The sequence below is a fragment of the Tiliqua scincoides genome, chromosome 1 (genome assembly GCF_035046505.1).
Source record: "Tiliqua scincoides isolate rTilSci1 chromosome 1, rTilSci1.hap2, whole genome shotgun sequence".
NCBI lineage: Eukaryota > Metazoa > Chordata > Lepidosauria > Squamata > Scincidae > Tiliqua > Tiliqua scincoides.
In genome coordinates, this window is record NC_089821.1 from 127,695,432 (window position 1) to 127,701,780 (window position 6,349).

Here is a 6,349-nt window from a genome sequence, read left to right on the forward strand (position 1 = left end):
AAGAAAATCCCAAACAAGGTTGGTGCAAGAACACAGCCCTGCTTCACTCCGCTTCGGATGTCAAAAGGGTCTGATGTGGAGCCATCGAAGACAATAGTGCCCTTCATGTCCTTGTGGAAAGATCTGATGATGCTGAGGAGCCTGGGTGGACATCCAATCTTGGGGAGAATCTTGAAGAGGCCGTCTCTGCTGACCAGGTCGAAAGCCTTTGTGAGATCTATGAAGGCTATAAAGAGTGGCTGTCGTTGTTCCCTGCATTTCTCCTGCAGTTGTCTAAGGGAGAATACCATATCAGTGGTGGACCTGTTGGCTCGGAATCCACACTGCGATTCTGGATAGACGCTCTCTGCAAGTACCTGGAGCCTCTTTAGTACAACTCGGGCAAACAGCTTTCCTACAACGCTAAGGAGAGAGATGCCGCGGTAGTTGTTGCAGTCACCCCTGTCACCTTTGTTCTTGTACAGCGTGATGATGTTTGCATCCCTCATGTCTTGAGGTACTCCACCTTCTCTCCAGCAGAGAGAGAGGATTTCATGCAGCTCAGTGACGATGATCTCTTTGCAGCATTTTAGGACTTCAGCAGGGATGCTGTCTTTTCCAGGTGCCTTGCCAAAGGCAAGGGAGTCCAGGGCCACGCGAAGTTCTTCTAGGGTTGGTTCACTGTCAAGCTCTTCCAGCACAGGCAGGCACTCAATGTTGTTCAGTGCTTCTTCGGTGACTACATTTTCTCTGGAATATAGCTCAGAGTAGTGCTGCACCCAGCGTTCCATCTGCTGCGCCCGATCCTGGATGACCTCGCCTGTGGCAGACTTCAGAGGGGCAATTTTCTTCTGTGTTGGACCTAGGGCCTGCTTGATACCATCATACATCCCCTTGATGTTGCCCGTGTCAGCTGCTATCTGTATCTCGGAACAGAGCTGGAGCCAGTAGTCGTTAGCACATCTCCTGGCAGTCTGTTGGACTTTGCTGCGAGCAGTTCGGAGGACCTGCAGGTTGCGCTCACTGGGACAGGCCTTGTATGCTGCTTGAGCTCTCCTCTTTTCCTCAATGACTGGTGTCAACTCCTCAGAGTGGGCTTCAAACCAGTCTGCCGCCTTGTTGGTCTTCTTGCCGAATATGGACAAGGCGGTGTTGTAAACGGTATTCTTGAAATGTTCCCATCTGTTGGATGCGTTTGCGTCGGCCGGGCCTGGAAGAGATTCCTCAAGCGCTTGTGCAAATTCCTCCACTTTTCTCTGATCCCGGGTCTTGCTGGTATCAATGCGAGGTCTTCCTTCCTTTTTCGTGTGATACAGTCGCTTTGTTTGCAGTTTCACTCTGCTGCACACCAGGGAGTGGTCAGTGTCGCAGGCAGCACCATGATAACTGCGTGTGATCTTGATGCTGGGAAGGCTGGAGCGTCTGGTGAGGATCAGGTCGAGCTGGTGCCAGTGCTTTGATCTTGGATGTCTCCAAGAGACTCTATGTTGGGGCTTTGTGTTGAAGAATGTGTTGCTGACACAGAGACCGTGATGACAGCAAAACTCTAGCAGGCGTTGGCCATTTTCGTTCATCCTCCCAGTGCCAAACTGACCTAAGCAAGTGGGCCATGAACTGTTATCAGCACCAACTCTAGCATTGAAATCGTCGAGGATGAACAATGGCTCTTTTACAGGGATTTTCTTGACAGTGGTGGCCAGGTCATCATAGAATTTGTCTTTGGCTTCTGCTGGAGACGACAGAGTCGGTGCATAAGCACTGATGAGAGTGATAGGTCCTGCTGATGACTGGAGCTGCAGGGACAAAATTCTTTCACTTCCCACAGTAGGTGGGATGATGGATTTCAGCAGGGTATTTCTGACCGCAAAGCCAACGCCATGTTCCCTGGTTTCGTTTGGTGGTTTTCCCTGCCAGAAAAATGAGAAATTTCTCTCCTTGACAGATCCGGAATCTGGCAGCCTAGTCTCTTGAAGGGCGACGATAGGATTAGGCTGTTACATAATCTTTGGATGATTTAAACATTATCTGAACCAGCCCATGATCTACTTTTTCTCTCTAAACATGCAAGCCTAGGGAGCAAAATGCTTACGTGATGGTGCACGTATAGGCTCTCTCCCATATTGCAATAGCTCACATTCATTTCTATGAAATATAAAAAACAATCTCCCCTCCACAAGATAATTTGAAAGGGTAAAACCTACTGGAGTGATCAAGGTCAATGGGTAAATTTTTGTGCTCCCAAGTGTGTCTCTTGACTTTCTCCCATTTAAATAAAAGATGCCCATTTATTCTTATGGGAAAAATGGAAGTGCTGCTGTTGGGAATATTGTGGCAGTGGTGCCCAAACCTGTTTTCTGCTGGCAACACTGGCTCTGCCCCAGGCACCGCACTGGCAGCAGAAGCTCTGTGGAAAGGCGTGGTGCGTCTCTTTGCACAGGACATGCACCTCACACACCCTGAATACATAGGCCCATTTTCCACCATCATTATTTGTTTGTCATTATTCTTGGCTTTTTGCTGGTTTTGAATTATAACATTTTTTCATCCACCATGCTTCACAGCATCTTAAATCTACGCTAAGGTGAAACAAAAGATACCTAAACACTTATAAGTTTGGCGCTGGGAAAACCAATAAACAAACAAAAAAAATCTGAATTCCAATTCTATGACACAAGAACAGAAGAATCCCAACTGCAAACACCTGCAGTAGGAAGGAGAAAGTACCCATTCCTACTACCCATTGATCCTACCCTGCAGATGTCACCCTCAAACCCCCCCCCCCCCCACACACACACCAATGCTTTCACATTGCCACTAAAATGACATTCTTCTCACCATGGAAATGTCTTGATAGTGGAGTGTAACTACTTCTGTCCTCTTGGGTGTTCTTTTCAGCACCATCCCCCTTACTCGATACTGTTTGGGGGCAAAACAGAGAGGAACATCAAGATTTTACTCTCCACTGAAGTACCACTGCGAACAGTAGAGCAGTGAAGTGCTTTACTGTTGAAGCTAATGTAGAGGTAATCTGCTCCGGCTTGAAAATGCACTTGTGGTTTCAATCATTATAGTGTCTTAAGAAGCCTTATGAAGAAGCTGCTTTAAAATTCTGATGTAAGACTAGGATATGCCCTCCTGAATATTTGATATCTTGAACAATGCCCAGACCCTAATAAAATTCAAAATGTAATCAATTAAATCAATTAGAAGATTAAATTTCAGCCATGCTATGTGTACCACTAGCAAAATTTACAAATCACATAATCAATGCAATCCATTAACGCTGACAAAAGAAGGAGGTGATGGACTGGAAAATCTCCATCAAGGGCATTCAAAAGATGTAATTAAAAATACATTACACCCTGAATGCAAAGCTCTCTTCAGGCTACCACTGCCTCGCAGAACATTGCTCATGCTCCCAGTTTCAGGCTTGCAAGGAAATTCCATGCGGGTAGAATTCATGTCGCATTATAATGTTAGGTAGCTCATGCCAGCAGGGCAGTAATCAGGATTCAAACTCTGTGGATTGTGGTTGCGAAGTGCCTTTGCACCGAGCCGTGAATCAGTTACTTGCAGAAAAAAAAAAATCTTAAGCTTGCATGAAGTTCAGATTTGTCCATTCTTCGTCTTCAGGCATAAATCTGGGATTATTGTGAGCCTAGGTCACTCAGGCTTCATATAAGAGACTCTTCTAGAAATTAGAGATTTATGAATAGGGAGTGGGCCATGACTTCAATTTGTATCACAGATAACAGGGACCCCTGTTTTGTATTGCAGAGTTTGAAAGGGGAGGGATAATGACGCATTATTACAGATGTTTTCAGGAGAAAGAGAATGATATCACATGCTTGTGGGGTCCAGGGCCAGATTAAGCTAGTGCAGGGCCTGTAGCATATGTTAAAAAGGGGCCTGTGTTGCTACCCTCTCCCCCGTTCCACCCTCCTGCACCCCTACTGAACTTACCTGCTGCATCATGCACAGATCTTCCATGGTGATAGCAGCATCAACACAGTTCTTCTATTACACCCCTCTCGCATGCTTTCTGTATTCCTAAATTACTGAAGAAGTATGGGGTGGAGCCAAATGGGAGTGCCAACATTTCTGCAACACAACAATGAACTCTTAGCCTTTTTCTCAACCTGCACTGCATCCAGAATGATGCATTCATAAATCAAAATTGTGGAAGTCATGCCAGAGAAATATCTGCATGGATATACTTATACAGAACTTATACAGAACTTATTGTCAAGTATTATTGCTCTATGTATAAAATTTATCTCACTTCCATGGGTAGACTAGACTACTAATATCCTGACAAATCTACCTTTTAATGATTTGATTTTAAGATGTTCAGGTCCATCTCAGTTTATTTAAAAATTATTCATCCACTGGGCAGACTTACTGGAGCCAGGGCTCTTTCTCTGGCCACTGGCACTCAGCTGCAGTTGCTCACCATTTGTTGCGTTCATGTTGTTGACATGTTGCAATGACATGTTGCATTCTGCAACAGCTATAAATGACCTTGCACTGCCGGAACACTAGTTCCGGCAGGCAAGGCCCGATTAGGATTGGGCCATCAGAACCATTGGTTTCTCCATAGGAGAGTCAGAATTACGTTGTCATCATTGAAATGTTCTTAAGCTGAAGGTTGATGCCAGAATTTTGTTCGCATAGTGCAGCAATATTCACACACCTGCGATGGTCCAGTAAAGGCAAGCAGAGCCAGGGGCTGGATCAATTTACATTATGAATGCGAGGTTCATAACCGGATCAGAAAAAAACTTTTCTGAAAGTGTCAAGTCTGCAGAAACACAGTAAAATCTATAGAACGTACTGAACGCTGCACTCATGGATTTCTGTTTTATTGCCCCTGGTTATGGCTTGCACAATTGCAGAAAGAGAGAGGGGTAGCTGTCTGTAACATAATGGCACAGTTACTGCTAGAACAATTTCTCCTAGTCACAGTGTCTTGAATACTAGATTGCTCTTCTGCCTAACATAAATGAAAAGGCAAAGAATATAACAGCTGCCTGGAAACTGAATGGGCAAAAGAAAAAAAAAACCAATCAAAAGAGACCCAAATTCAAGGATGCAGTTTGGTGCCTCAGTGGTCAGAATGTGGTTTCCTGGCTGAGCCTCACACCTGGGCCAAGAGGCTCTACTTTTCATTAAGTAGAATTTAACTCTTTTCCTAATCAACAAAGAGCATCTCATTTTATTTAAATGTTTAATACAAGACTGTTATATTAATAGAAATTAATTAATATTAATCCATTTGACCTGGTAGATTATGTTTCACTCGCATATATTGTCTAATATATTTGCTATGCCAGTGTACACTCATATATACCATCTTTCTTGGTCGTCAGATTTCTCCTCAGACTTTATTCAAGGCGGTTTACATAGGCAGGCTATTCTAAATCCCCATAGGAATTTTTACAATTGAAGAAAGGTTCTATCTTTCAAGAACCACAACATTTCAGATGGATCTTTCTGATCTGGGCAGCAACTGTTACCCTGCACATGACATGCCCGATCTCGTCTGATCTCGGAAGCTAAGCAGGGTCAGGCCTGGTTAGTACTTGGATGGGAGACCACCTTGGAATTCCGGGTGCTGTAGGCTTATACCATAGTCTTTCAAGAGTGAAGGTTCCCAACCATTTCTGATCTGGTATCACATTCTGGCCTCCAGTTTCCTCCCATGCAAGCTGACAAGCAGCTCCTTCATCTCTCACATGGAGGGCAGCCAAGACTTAGAAGTCTGGATCAAATTCCTTTAAATGAAGGTGGGAGAACACCAGAATCATAGGATGCTTTTGTGAAAATCTGTTTATTTGACAGACCAGGAAGGCATAGTAGGGAACTAGAGCCTCATTAAGCACAAGCAGTGCTTACTCCAATACGGAAACATAGAAGCAGACACTAAAGAAATTCATGGTCATTTAATCCAAAATCATGTGCTGTGAAGTCGGGAGATGCATCTATTAAATTTAGTCCTTAATCGATCCAAAAGCATAATCTCTGTGTGCTGCAATCAGAGAGCAGATGATTCTCTGCAGGAAGATACCTGAAGAGCATTCAGCTACTAATAATTCAAGCAAGTGACCAACATACACAATACATGGTCCCAGAACCTCTAGACCAAGCGACTGTGCCATGGCTCATTGGTGTGCTGCAAATGGTCTGCAGGTGCACTGTGCAAATTTTGTGTGTGTGTGTGTGTGTGTGTGTGTGTGTGTGTGTGTGTGTGTGTCATATATTAGTAGAGCCATTGGAGATTGGCAAATTCAGCATGGCTTGATTCGAGTCAAGTCACAAGTCGCTTCCCCCTTTAATTCGACACGAAGATGAGTCCTAACGGGCAGACTTT

At 44.4% G+C, this 6,349-nt stretch overlaps 1 pseudogene; it reads left to right on the forward strand.

Moving 5' to 3' along the window:
• Nucleotides 1-5,483: 5,483 nt before the first annotated feature.
• Nucleotides 5,484-5,602, forward strand: LOC136637138 (5S ribosomal RNA; annotated as a pseudogene).
• The last annotated feature ends 747 nt before the right edge of the window (nucleotides 5,603-6,349 follow it).